The sequence below is a fragment of the Oncorhynchus clarkii genome, chromosome 7 (assembly GCF_045791955.1).
Source record: "Oncorhynchus clarkii lewisi isolate Uvic-CL-2024 chromosome 7, UVic_Ocla_1.0, whole genome shotgun sequence".
Taxonomy (NCBI): Eukaryota; Metazoa; Chordata; class Actinopteri; order Salmoniformes; family Salmonidae; genus Oncorhynchus; species Oncorhynchus clarkii.
In genome coordinates, this window is record NC_092153.1 from 14782992 (window position 1) to 14797621 (window position 14630).

Below are 14630 nucleotides of genomic sequence, written 5' to 3' on the forward strand. Positions count from 1 at the left end.
AGAGGTCGATGGATCGAAACCATCCTCTGCTAAACAGTTTATTTTAAGTGCGAACAACATTTTTAAAAAATATGTCGTTTCATGGGCATAATGTCTCAGTGCCATTATAATTTTTTTTTACCTCTTCCAACAGTTCGTATAGGTCATACTGTTTACACAGTATCCCAGTGGCCTAAGATACTGGACTCCTAAGCCATGGATTGTGAGTTCTAGTCTTTTCTGAAGTGGCTGAGAGCAGAGTGGCGCAGCGGAAGCGTGCTGGGCCCATAACCCAGAAGTCGATGGATCGAAACATCCTCTGCTAAACAGTTTATTTTAAGTGCGAACAACATTTTTTAAAAATGTGTCGTTTCATGGGCATGTCTCAGTGCCATTATATATATTTTTTTACCTCTTCCAACAGTTCGTATAGGTCATACTGTTTACACAGTATCCCAGTGGCCTAAGATACTGGACTCCTAAGCCAAAGATTTTGAGTTCTAGTCTTTTCTGAAGTGGCTGAGAGCAGAGTGGCGCAGCGGAAGCGTGCTGGGCCCATAACCCAGAAGTCAATGGATCGAAACATCCTCTGCTAAACAGTTTATTTTAAGTGCGAACAACATTTTTAAAAAATATGTCGTTTCATGGGCATAATGTCTCAGTGCCATTATAATTTTTTTTTACCTCTTCCAACAGTTCGTATAGGTCATACTGTTTACACAGTATCCCAGTGGCCTAAGATACTGGACTCCTAAGCCATGGATTGTGAGTTCTAGTCTTTTCTGAAGTGGCTGAGAGCAGAGTGGAGCAGCGGAAGCGTGCTGGGCCCATAACCCAGAAGTCGATGGATCGAAACATCCTCTGCTAAACAGTTTATTTTAAGTGCGAACAACATTTTTAAAAAATGTGTCGTTTCATGGGCATGTCTCAGTGCCATTATATATATTTTTTTACCTCTTCCAACAGTTCGTATAGGTCATACTGTTTACACAGTATCCCAGTGGCCTAAGATACTGGACTCCTAAGCCAAAGATTTTGAGTTCTAGTCTTTTCTGAAGTGGCTGAGAGCAGAGTGGCGCAGCGGAAGCGTGCTGGGCCCATAACCCAGAAGTCAATGGATCGAAACATCCTCTGCTAAACAGTTTATTTTAAGTGCGAACAACATTTTTTTAAAATGTGTCGTTTCATGGGCATGTCTCAGTGCCATTATATATATTTTTTTACCTCTTCCAACAGTTCGTATAGGTCATACTGTTTACACAGTATCCCAGTGGCCTAAGATACTGGACTCCTAAGCCAAAGATTTTGAGTTCTAGTCTTTTCTGAAGTGGCTGAGAGCAGAGTGGCGCAGCGGAAGCGTGCTGGGCCCATAACCCAGAGGTCGATGGATCGAAACCATCCTCTGCTAAACAGTTTATTTTAAGTGCGAACAACATTTTTAAAAAATGTGTCGTTTCATGGGCATAATGTCTCAGTGCCATTATACATTTTTTTTTACCTCTTCCAACAGTTCGTATAGGTCATACTGTTTACACAGTATCCCAGTGGCCTAAGATACTGGACTCCTAAGCCATGGATTGTGAGTTCTAGTCTTTTCTGAAGTGGCTGAGAGCAGAGTGGCGCAGCGGAAGCGTGCTGGGCCCATAACCCAGAAGTCGATGGATCGAAACATCCTCTGCTAAACAGTTTATTTTAAGTGCGAACAACATTTTTTAAAAATGTGTCGTTTCATGGGCATGTCTCAGTGCCATTATATATATTTTTTTACCTCTTCCAACAGTTCGTATAGGTCATACTGTTTACACAGTATCCCAGTGGCCTAAGATACTGGACTCCTAAGCCATGGATTGTGAGTTCTAGTCTTTTCTGAAGTGGCTGAGAGCAGAGTGGCGCAGCGGAAGCGTGCTGGGCCCATAACCCAGAAGTCGATGGATCGAAACATCCTCTGCTAAACAGTTTATTTTAAGTGCGAACAACATTTTTTAAAAATGTGTCGTTTCATGGGCATGTCTCAGTGCCATTATAATTTTTTTTTTACCTCTTCCAACAGTTAGTATAGGTCATACTGTTTACACAGTATCCCAGTGCCCTAAGATACTGGACTCCTAAGCCATGGATTGTGAGTTCTAGTCTTTTCTGAATTGGCTGAGAGCAGAGTGGCGCAGCGGAAGCGTGCTGGGCCCATAACCCAGAGGTCGATGGATCGAAACCATTCTCTGCTAAACAGTTAATTTTAAGTGCGAACAACATTTTTAAAAAATGTGTCGTTTCATGGGCATGTCTCAGTGCCATTATAATTTTTTTTTTTACCTCTTCCAACAGTTCGTATAGGTCATACTGTTTACACAGTATCCCAGTGGCCTAAGACACTGGACTCCTAAGCAATGGATTGTGAGTTCTAGTATTTTCTGAAGGGGATGAGAGCAGAGTGAAGCAGCGGAAGCGTGCTGGGCCCATAACCCAGAAGTCGATGGATCGAAACATCCTCTGCTAAACAGTTTATTTTAAGTGCGAACAACATTTTTTAAAAATGTGTCTTTTCTTTGGCATGTCTTTGTGCCATTATATATATTTTTTTACCTCTTCCAACAGTTCGTATAGGTCATACTGTTTACACAGTATCCCAGTGGCCTAAGACACTGGACTCCTAAGCAATGGATTGTGAGTTCTAGTCTTTTCTGAAGTGGCTGAGAGCAGAGTGGAGCAGCGGAAGCGTGCTTGGCCCATAACCCAGAGGTTGATGGATCGAAACCATCCTCTGCTAAACAGTTCATTTTAAGTGCGAACAACATTTTTAAAAAATGTGTCGTTTCATGGGCATGTCTCAGTGCTATTATAATTTTTTTTTTACCTCTTCCAACAGTTCGTATAGGTCATACTGTTTACACAGTATCCCAGTGGCCTAAGATACTGGACTCCTAAGCCATGGATTGTGAGTTCTAGTCTTTTCTGATGTGGCTGAGAGCAGAGTGGCGCAGTGGAAGCGTGCTGGGCCCATAACCCAGAGGTCGATGGATCGAAACCATCCTCTGCTAAACAGTTTATTTTAAGTGCGAACAACATTTTAAAAAAATGTGTCGTTTCATGGGCATAATGTCTCAGTGCCATTATAATTTTTTTTTTGCCTCTTCCAACAGTTCGTATAGGTCATACTGTTTACACAGTATCCCAGTGGCCTAAGATACTGGACTCCTAAGCCATGGATTGTGAGTTCTAGTCTTTTCTGAAGGTGATGAGAGCAGAGTGGCGCAGCGGAAGCGTGCTGGGCCCAAAACCCAGAGGTCGATGGATCGAAACCAACCTCTGCTAAACAGTTTATTTTAAGTGCGAACAACATTTTTTAAAAATGTGTCGTTTCATGGGCATGTCTCAGTGCCATTATATATATTTTTTTACCTCTTCCAAAAGTTCGTATAGGTCATACTGTTTACACAGTATCCCAGTGGCCTAAGACACTGGACTCCTAAGCCAAAGATTTTGAGTTCTAGTCATTTCTGAAGTGGCTGAGAGCAGAGTGGCGCAGCGGAAGCGTGCAGGGTCCATAACGCAGAGGTCGATGGATCGAAACCATCCTCTGCTAAACAGTTTATTTTCAAAAATGAAACGCAAACAGAAATTAGAAAGCTAAATTTCATTTGCATGTCTCAGTGCTATCCAGTACACATTGTTTTTACTGCTTGTATCAGTTTGTACTATTTGCAAAAGGTAGACAGTGCCCCAGTGGCCTACTGGATAAGGCACTGGCCTCCTAAGCCAGGGATTGTGGGTTCAAGTCCCATCTGGGGTGGATGGAAGCAGAGTGGCGCAGCGGAAGCGTGCTGGGCCCATAACCCAGAGGTCGATGGATCGAAACCAGATTTTGAGTTCTAGTCTTTTCTGAAGTGGCTGAGAGCAGAGTGGCGCAGCGGAAGCGTGCTGGGCCCATAACCCAGAAGTCGATGGATCGAAACATCCTCTGCTAAACAGTTTATTTTAAGTGCGAACAACATTTTTTTTAAATGTGTCGTTTCATGGGCATGTCTCAGTGCCATTATATATATTTTTTTACCTCTTCCAACAGTTCGTATAGGTCATACTGTTTACACAGTATCCCAGTGGCCTAAGATACTGGACTCCTAAGCCATGGATTGTGAGTTCTAGTCTTTTCTGAAGTGGCTGAGAGCAGAGTGGCGCAGCGGAAGCGTGCTGGGCCCATAACCCAGAAGTCGATGGATCGAAACATCCTCTGCTAAACAGTTTATTTTAAGTGCGAACAACATTTTTAAAAAATATGTCGTTTCATGGGCATAATGTCTCAGTGCCATTATACATTTTTTTTTACCTCTTCCAACAGTTCGTATAGGTCATACTGTTTACACAGTATCCCAGTGGCCTAAGATACTGGACTCCTAAGCCATGGATTGTGAGTTCTAGTCTTTTCTGAAGTGGCTGAGAGCAGAGTGGCGCAGCGGAAGCGTGCTGGGCCCATAACCCAGAAGTCGATGGATCGAACCATCCTCTGCTAAACAGTTTATTTTAAGTGCGAACAACATTTTTAAAAAATGTGTCGTTTCATGGGCATGTCTCAGTGCCATTATATATATTTTTTTACCTCTTCCAACAGTTCGTATAGGTCATACTTTTTACACAGTATCCCAGTGGCCTAAGATACTGGACTCCTAAGCCAAAGATTTTGAGTTCTAGTCTTTTCTGAAGTGGCTGAGAGCAGAGTGGCGCAGCGGAAGCGTGCTGGGCCCATAACCCAGAAGTCGATGGATCGAAACATCCTCTGCTAAACAGTTTATTTTAAGTGCGAACAACATTTTTTTTAAATGTGTCGTTTCATGGGCATGTCTCAGTGCCATTATATATATTTTTTTACCTCTTCCAACAGTTCGTATAGGTCATACTGTTTACACAGTATCCCAGTGGCCTAAGATACTGGACTCCTAAGCCAAAGATTTTGAGTTCTAGTCTTTTCTGAAGTGGCTGAGAGCAGAGTGGCGCAGCGGAAGCGTGCTGGGCCCATAACCCAGAGGTCGATGGATCGAAACCATCCTCTGCTAAACAGTTTATTTTAAGTGCGAACAACATTTTTAAAAAATGTGTCGTTTCATGGGCATAATGTCTCAGTGCCATTATACATTTTTTTTTACCTCTTCCAACAGTTCGTATAGGTCATACTGTTTACACAGTATCCCAGTGGCCTAAGATACTGGACTCCTAAGCCATGGATTGTGAGTTCTAGTCTTTTCTGAAGTGGCTGAGAGCAGAGTGGCGCAGCGGAAGCGTGCTGGGCCCATAACCCAGAAGTCGATGGATCGAAACATCCTCTGCTAAACAGTTTATTTTAAGTGCGAACAACATTTTTTAAAAATGTGTCGTTTCATGGGCATAATGTCTCAGTGCCATTATATATATTTTTTTATCTCTTCCAACAGTTCGTATAGGTCATACTGTTTACACAGTATCCCAGTGGCCTAAGATACTGGACTCCTAAGCCATGGATTGTGAGTTCTAGTCTTTTCTGAAGTGGCTGAGAGCAGAGTGGCGCAGCGGAAGCGTGCTGGGCCCATAACCCAGAAGTCGATGGATCGAAACATCCTCTGCTAAACAGTTTATTTTAAGTGCGAACAACATTTTTTAAAAATGTGTCGTTTCATGGGCATGTCTCAGTGCCATTATATATATTTTTTTACCTCTTCCAACAGTTCGTATAGGTCATACTGTTTACACAGTATCCCAGTGGCCTAAGATACTGGACTCCTAAGCCAAAGATTTTGAGGTCTAGTCTTTTCTGAAGTGGCTGAGAGCAGAGTGGCGCAGCGGAAGCGTGCTGGGCCCATAACCCAGAGGTCGATGGATCGAAACCATCCTCTGCTAAACAGTTTATTTTAAGTGCGAACAACATTTTTTAAAAATGTGTCGTTTCATGGGCATAATGTCTCAGTGCCATTATAATTTTTTTTTACCTCTTCCAACAGTTCGTATAGGTCATACTGTTTACACAGTATCCCAGTGGCCTAAGATACTGGACTCCTAAGCCATGGATTGTGAGTTCTAGTATTTTCTGAAGGGGATGAGAGCAGAGTGAAGCAGCGGAAGCGTGCTGGGCCCATAACCCAGAAGTCGATGGATCGAAACATCCTCTGCTAAACAGTTTATTTTAAGTGCGAACAACATTTTTTAAAAATGTGTCGTTTCATGGGCATGTCTCAGTGCCATTATAATTATTTTTTTTACCTCTTCCAACAGTTCGTATAGGTCATACTGTTTACACAGTATCCCAGTGGCCTCAGACACTGGACTCCTAAGCAATGGATTGTGAGTTCTAGTATTTTCTGAAGGGGATGAGAGCAGAGTGAAGCAGCGGAAGCGTGCTGGGCCCATAACCCAGAGGTCGATGGATCGAAACCATCCTCTGCTAAACAGTTTATTTTAAGTGCGAACAACATTTTTAAAAAATATGTCGTTTCATGGGCATAATGTCTCAGTGCCATTATAATTTTTTTTTACCTCTTCCAACAGTTCGTATAGGTCATACTGTTTACACAGTATCCCAGTGGCCTAAGATACTGGACTCCTAAGCCATGGATTGTGAGTTCTAGTCTTTTCTGAAGTGGCTGAGAGCAGAGTGGCGCAGCGGAAGCGTGCTGGGCCCATAACCCAGAAGTCGATGGATCGAAACATCCTCTGCTAAACAGTTTATTTTAAGTGCGAACAACATTTTTAAAAAATGTGTCGTTTCATGGGCATGTCTCAGTGCCATTATATATATTTTTTTACCTCTTCCAACAGTTCGTATAGGTCATACTGTTTACACAGTATCCCAGTGGCCTAAGATACTGGACTCCTAAGCCAAAGATTTTGAGTTCTAGTCTTTTCTGAAGTGGCTGAGAGCAGAGTGGCGCAGCGGAAGCGTGCTGGGCCCATAACCCAGAGGTCGATGGATCGAAACCATCCTCTGCTAAACAGTTTATTTTAAGTGCGAACAACATTTTTAAAAAATGTGTCGTTTCATGGGCATAATGTCTCAGTGCCATTATACATTTTTTTTTACCTCTTCCAACAGTTCGTATAGGTCATACTGTTTACACAGTATCCCAGTGGCCTAAGATACTGGACTCCTAAGCCATGGATTGTGAGTTCTAGTCTTTTCTGAAGTGGCTGAGAGCAGAGTGGAGCAGTGGAAGCGTGCTTGGCCCATAACCCAGAGGTTGATGGATCGAAACCATCCTCTGCTAAACAGTTCATTTTAAGTGCGACCAACATTTTAAAAAAATGTGTCGTTTCATGGGCATGTCTCAGTGCCATTATATTTTTTTTTTTACCTCTTCCAACAGTTCGTATAGGTCATACTGTTTACACAGTATCCCAGTGGCCTAAGACACTGGACTCCTAAGCCAAAGATTTTGAGTTCTAGTCATTTCTGAAGTGGCTGAGAGCAGAGTGGCGCAGCGGAAGCGTGCAGGGTCCATAACGCAGAGGTCGATGGATCGAAACCATCCTCTGCTAAACAGTTTATTTTCAAAAATGAAACGCAAACAGAAATTAGAAAGCTAAATTTCATTTGCATGTCTCAGTGCTATCCAGTACACATTGTTTTTACTGCTTGTATCAGTTTGTACTATTTGCAAAAGGTAGACAGTGCCCCAGTGGCCTACTGGATAAGGCACTGGCCTCCTAAGCCAGGGATTGTGGGTTCAAGTCCCATCTGGGGTGGATGGAAGCAGAGTGGCGCAGCGGAAGCGTGCTGGGCCCATAACCCAGAGGTCGATGGATCGAAACCAGATTTTGAGTTCTAGTCTTTTCTGAAGTGGCTGAGAGCAGAGTGGCGCAGCGGAAGCGTGCTGGGCCCATAACCCAGAAGTCGATGGATCGAAACATCCTCTGCTAAACAGTTTATTTTAAGTGCGAACAACATTTTTTTTAAATGTGTCGTTTCATGGGCATGTCTCAGTGCCATTATATATATTTTTTTACCTCTTCCAACAGTTCGTATAGGTCATACTGTTTACACAGTATCCCAGTGGCCTAAGATACTGGACTCCTAAGCCATGGATTGTGAGTTCTAGTCTTTTCTGAAGTGGCTGAGAGCAGAGTGGCGCAGCGGAAGCGTGCTGGGCCCATAACCCAGAAGTCGATGGATCGAAACATCCTCTGCTAAACAGTTTATTTTAAGTGCGAACAACATTTTTAAAAAATATGTCGTTTCATGGGCATAATGTCTCAGTGCCATTATACATTTTTTTTTACCTCTTCCAACAGTTCGTATAGGTCATACTGTTTACACAGTATCCCAGTGGCCTAAGATACTGGACTCCTAAGCCATGGATTGTGAGTTCTAGTCTTTTCTGAAGTGGCTGAGAGCAGAGTGGCGCAGCGGAAGCGTGCTGGGCCCATAACCCAGAAGTCGATGGATCGAACCATCCTCTGCTAAACAGTTTATTTTAAGTGCGAACAACATTTTTAAAAAATGTGTCGTTTCATGGGCATGTCTCAGTGCCATTATATATATTTTTTTACCTCTTCCAACAGTTCGTATAGGTCATACTTTTTACACAGTATCCCAGTGGCCTAAGATACTGGACTCCTAAGCCAAAGATTTTGAGTTCTAGTCTTTTCTGAAGTGGCTGAGAGCAGAGTGGCGCAGCGGAAGCGTGCTGGGCCCATAACCCAGAAGTCGATGGATCGAAACATCCTCTGCTAAACAGTTTATTTTAAGTGCGAACAACATTTTTTTTAAATGTGTCGTTTCATGGGCATGTCTCAGTGCCATTATATATATTTTTTTACCTCTTCCAACAGTTCGTATAGGTCATACTGTTTACACAGTATCCCAGTGGCCTAAGATACTGGACTCCTAAGCCAAAGATTTTGAGTTCTAGTCTTTTCTGAAGTGGCTGAGAGCAGAGTGGCGCAGCGGAAGCGTGCTGGGCCCATAACCCAGAGGTCGATGGATCGAAACCATCCTCTGCTAAACAGTTTATTTTAAGTGCGAACAACATTTTTAAAAAATGTGTCGTTTCATGGGCATAATGTCTCAGTGCCATTATACATTTTTTTTTACCTCTTCCAACAGTTCGTATAGGTCATACTGTTTACACAGTATCCCAGTGGCCTAAGATACTGGACTCCTAAGCCATGGATTGTGAGTTCTAGTCTTTTCTGAAGTGGCTGAGAGCAGAGTGGCGCAGCGGAAGCGTGCTGGGCCCATAACCCAGAAGTCGATGGATCGAAACATCCTCTGCTAAACAGTTTATTTTAAGTGCGAACAACATTTTTTAAAAATGTGTCGTTTCATGGGCATAATGTCTCAGTGCCATTATATATATTTTTTTATCTCTTCCAACAGTTCGTATAGGTCATACTGTTTACACAGTATCCCAGTGGCCTAAGATACTGGACTCCTAAGCCATGGATTGTGAGTTCTAGTCTTTTCTGAAGTGGCTGAGAGCAGAGTGGCGCAGCGGAAGCGTGCTGGGCCCATAACCCAGAAGTCGATGGATCGAAACATCCTCTGCTAAACAGTTTATTTTAAGTGCGAACAACATTTTTTAAAAATGTGTCGTTTCATGGGCATGTCTCAGTGCCATTATATATATTTTTTTACCTCTTCCAACAGTTCGTATAGGTCATACTGTTTACACAGTATCCCAGTGGCCTAAGATACTGGACTCCTAAGCCAAAGATTTTGAGGTCTAGTCTTTTCTGAAGTGGCTGAGAGCAGAGTGGCGCAGCGGAAGCGTGCTGGGCCCATAACCCAGAGGTCGATGGATCGAAACCATCCTCTGCTAAACAGTTTATTTTAAGTGCGAACAACATTTTTTAAAAATGTGTCGTTTCATGGGCATAATGTCTCAGTGCCATTATAATTTTTTTTTACCTCTTCCAACAGTTCGTATAGGTCATACTGTTTACACAGTATCCCAGTGGCCTAAGATACTGGACTCCTAAGCCATGGATTGTGAGTTCTAGTATTTTCTGAAGGGGATGAGAGCAGAGTGAAGCAGCGGAAGCGTGCTGGGCCCATAACCCAGAAGTCGATGGATCGAAACATCCTCTGCTAAACAGTTTATTTTAAGTGCGAACAACATTTTTTAAAAATGTGTCGTTTCATGGGCATGTCTCAGTGCCATTATAATTATTTTTTTTACCTCTTCCAACAGTTCGTATAGGTCATACTGTTTACACAGTATCCCAGTGGCCTCAGACACTGGACTCCTAAGCAATGGATTGTGAGTTCTAGTATTTTCTGAAGGGGATGAGAGCAGAGTGAAGCAGCGGAAGCGTGCTGGGCCCATAACCCAGAGGTCGATGGATCGAAACCATCCTCTGCTAAACAGTTTATTTTAAGTGCGAACAACATTTTTAAAAAATATGTCGTTTCATGGGCATAATGTCTCAGTGCCATTATAATTTTTTTTTACCTCTTCCAACAGTTCGTATAGGTCATACTGTTTACACAGTATCCCAGTGGCCTAAGATACTGGACTCCTAAGCCATGGATTGTGAGTTCTAGTCTTTTCTGAAGTGGCTGAGAGCAGAGTGGCGCAGCGGAAGCGTGCTGGGCCCATAACCCAGAAGTCGATGGATCGAAACATCCTCTGCTAAACAGTTTATTTTAAGTGCGAACAACATTTTTAAAAAATGTGTCGTTTCATGGGCATGTCTCAGTGCCATTATATATATTTTTTTACCTCTTCCAACAGTTCGTATAGGTCATACTGTTTACACAGTATCCCAGTGGCCTAAGATACTGGACTCCTAAGCCAAAGATTTTGAGTTCTAGTCTTTTCTGAAGTGGCTGAGAGCAGAGTGGCGCAGCGGAAGCGTGCTGGGCCCATAACCCAGAGGTCGATGGATCGAAACCATCCTCTGCTAAACAGTTTATTTTAAGTGCGAACAACATTTTTAAAAAATGTGTCGTTTCATGGGCATAATGTCTCAGTGCCATTATACATTTTTTTTTACCTCTTCCAACAGTTCGTATAGGTCATACTGTTTACACAGTATCCCAGTGGCCTAAGATACTGGACTCCTAAGCCATGGATTGTGAGTTCTAGTCTTTTCTGAAGTGGCTGAGAGCAGAGTGGAGCAGTGGAAGCGTGCTTGGCCCATAACCCAGAGGTTGATGGATCGAAACCATCCTCTGCTAAACAGTTCATTTTAAGTGCGACCAACATTTTAAAAAAATGTGTCGTTTCATGGGCATGTCTCAGTGCCATTATATTTTTTTTTTTACCTCTTCCAACAGTTCGTATAGGTCATACTGTTTACACAGTATCCCAGTGGCCTAAGACACTGGACTCCTAAGCCAAAGATTTTGAGTTCTAGTCATTTCTGAAGTGGCTGAGAGCAGAGTGGCGCAGCGGAAGCGTGCAGGGTCCATAACGCAGAGGTCGATGGATCGAAACCATCCTCTGCTAAACAGTTTATTTTCAAAAATGAAACGCAAACAGAAATTAGAAAGCTAAATTTCATTTGCATGTCTCAGTGCTATCCAGTACACATTGTTTTTACTGCTTGTATCAGTTTGTACTATTTGCAAAAGGTAGACAGTGCCCCAGTGGCCTACTGGATAAGGCACTGGCCTCCTAAGCCAGGGATTGTGGGTTCAAGTCCCATCTGGGGTGGATGGAAGCAGAGTGGCGCAGCGGAAGCGTGCTGGGCCCATAACCCAGAGGTCGATGGATCGAAACCAGATTTTGAGTTCTAGTCTTTTCTGAAGTGGCTGAGAGCAGAGTGGCGCAGCGGAAGCGTGCTGGGCCCATAACCCAGAAGTCGATGGATCGAAACATCCTCTGCTAAACAGTTTATTTTAAGTGCGAACAACATTTTTTTTAAATGTGTCGTTTCATGGGCATGTCTCAGTGCCATTATATATATTTTTTTACCTCTTCCAACAGTTCGTATAGGTCATACTGTTTACACAGTATCCCAGTGGCCTAAGATACTGGACTCCTAAGCCATGGATTGTGAGTTCTAGTCTTTTCTGAAGTGGCTGAGAGCAGAGTGGCGCAGCGGAAGCGTGCTGGGCCCATAACCCAGAAGTCGATGGATCGAAACATCCTCTGCTAAACAGTTTATTTTAAGTGCGAACAACATTTTTAAAAAATATGTCGTTTCATGGGCATAATGTCTCAGTGCCATTATACATTTTTTTTTACCTCTTCCAACAGTTCGTATAGGTCATACTGTTTACACAGTATCCCAGTGGCCTAAGATACTGGACTCCTAAGCCATGGATTGTGAGTTCTAGTCTTTTCTGAAGTGGCTGAGAGCAGAGTGGCGCAGCGGAAGCGTGCTGGGCCCATAACCCAGAAGTCGATGGATCGAACCATCCTCTGCTAAACAGTTTATTTTAAGTGCGAACAACATTTTTTAAAAATGTGTCGTTTCATGGGCATGTCTCAGTGCCATTATATATATTTTTTTACCTCTTCCAACAGTTCGTATAGGTCATACTTTTTACACAGTATCCCAGTGGCCTAAGATACTGGACTCCTAAGCCAAAGATTTTGAGTTCTAGTCTTTTCTGAAGTGGCTGAGAGCAGAGTGGCGCAGCGGAAGCGTGCTGGGCCCATAACCCAGAAGTCGATGGATCGAAACATCCTCTGCTAAACAGTTTATTTTAAGTGCGAACAACATTTTTTTTAAATGTGTCGTTTCATGGGCATGTCTCAGTGCCATTATATATATTTTTTTACCTCTTCCAACAGTTCGTATAGGTCATACTGTTTACACAGTATCCCAGTGGCCTAAGATACTGGACTCCTAAGCCAAAGATTTTGAGTTCTAGTCTTTTCTGAAGTGGCTGAGAGCAGAGTGGCGCAGCGGAAGCGTGCTGGGCCCATAACCCAGAGGTCGATGGATCGAAACCATCCTCTGCTAAACAGTTTATTTTAAGTGCGAACAACATTTTTAAAAAATGTGTCGTTTCATGGGCATAATGTCTCAGTGCCATTATACATTTTTTTTTACCTCTTCCAACAGTTCGTATAGGTCATACTGTTTACACAGTATCCCAGTGGCCTAAGATACTGGACTCCTAAGCCATGGATTGTGAGTTCTAGTCTTTTCTGAAGTGGCTGAGAGCAGAGTGGCGCAGCGGAAGCGTGCTGGGCCCATAACCCAGAAGTCGATGGATCGAAACATCCTCTGCTAAACAGTTTATTTTAAGTGCGAACAACATTTTTTAAAAATGTGTCGTTTCATGGGCATGTCTCAGTGCCATTATATATATTTTTTTACCTCTTCCAACAGTTCGTATAGGTCATACTGTTTACACAGTATCCCAGTGGCCTAAGATACTGGACTCCTAAGCCAAAGATTTTGAGGTCTAGTCTTTTCTGAAGTGGCTGAGAGCAGAGTGGCGCAGCGGAAGCGTGCTGGGCCCATAACCCAGAGGTCGATGGATCGAAACCATCCTCTGCTAAACAGTTTATTTTAAGTGCGAACAACATTTTTTAAAAATGTGTCGTTTCATGGGCATAATGTCTCAGTGCCATTATAATTTTTTTTTACCTCTTCCAACAGTTCGTATAGGTCATACTGTTTACACAGTATCCCAGTGGCCTAAGATACTGGACTCCTAAGCCATGGATTGTGAGTTCTAGTATTTTCTGAAGGGGATGAGAGCAGAGTGAAGCAGCGGAAGCGTGCTGGGCCCATAACCCAGAAGTCGATGGATCGAAACATCCTCTGCTAAACAGTTTATTTTAAGTGCGAACAACATTTTTTAAAAATGTGTCGTTTCATGGGCATGTCTCAGTGCCATTATAATTATTTTTTTTACCTCTTCCAACAGTTCGTATAGGTCATACTGTTTACACAGTATCCCAGTGGCCTCAGACACTGGACTCCTAAGCAATGGATTGTGAGTTCTAGTATTTTCTGAAGGGGATGAGAGCAGAGTGAAGCAGCGGAAGCGTGCTGGGCCCATAACCCAGAGGTCGATGGATCGAAACCATCCTCTGCTAAACAGTTTATTTTAAGTGCGAACAACATTTTTAAAAAATATGTCGTTTCATGGGCATAATGTCTCAGTGCCATTATAATTTTTTTTTACCTCTTCCAACAGTTCGTATAGGTCATACTGTTTACACAGTATCCCAGTGGCCTAAGATACTGGACTCCTAAGCCATGGATTGTGAGTTCTAGTCTTTTCTGAAGTGGCTGAGAGCAGAGTGGCGCAGCGGAAGCGTGCTGGGCCCATAACCCAGAAGTCGATGGATCGAAACATCCTCTGCTAAACAGTTTATTTTAAGTGCGAACAACATTTTTAAAAAATGTGTCGTTTCATGGGCATGTCTCAGTGCCATTATATATATTTTTTTACCTCTTCCAACAGTTCGTATAGGTCATACTGTTTACACAGTATCCCAGTGGCCTAAGATACTGGACTCCTAAGCCAAAGATTTTGAGTTCTAGTCTTTTCTGAAGTGGCTGAGAGCAGAGTGGCGCAGCGGAAGCGTGCTGGGCCCATAACCCAGAGGTCGATGGATCGAAACCATCCTCTGCTAAACAGTTTATTTTAAGTGCGAACAACATTTTTAAAAAATGTGTCGTTTCATGGGCATAATGTCTCAGTGCCATTATACATTTTTTTTTACCTCTTCCAACAGTTCGTATAGGTCATACTGTTTACACAGTATCCCAGTGGCCTAAGA

General features: G+C 42.9%; 4 non-coding genes across 4 annotated transcripts; all 4 read left to right on the plus strand.

The window, feature by feature from the left end:
- The first annotated feature begins 2942 nt into the window (after positions 1 to 2942).
- trnam-cau (transfer RNA methionine (anticodon CAU)) lies at positions 2943 to 3014 on the plus strand. The gene has a single exon. It is a non-coding gene; the product is annotated as a tRNA-Met (tRNA).
- Positions 3015 to 3693: 679 nt separating this feature from the next.
- trnar-ccu (transfer RNA arginine (anticodon CCU)) lies at positions 3694 to 3766 on the plus strand. The gene has a single exon. It is a non-coding gene; the product is annotated as a tRNA-Arg (tRNA).
- Positions 3767 to 7607: 3841 nt separating this feature from the next.
- Positions 7608 to 7680, plus strand: trnar-ccu (transfer RNA arginine (anticodon CCU)). Its single transcript has one exon. It is a non-coding gene; the product is annotated as a tRNA-Arg (tRNA).
- Positions 7681 to 11521: 3841 nt separating this feature from the next.
- On the plus strand, positions 11522 to 11594 carry trnar-ccu (transfer RNA arginine (anticodon CCU)). Its single transcript has one exon. It is a non-coding gene; the product is annotated as a tRNA-Arg (tRNA).
- The last annotated feature ends 3036 nt before the right edge of the window (positions 11595 to 14630 follow it).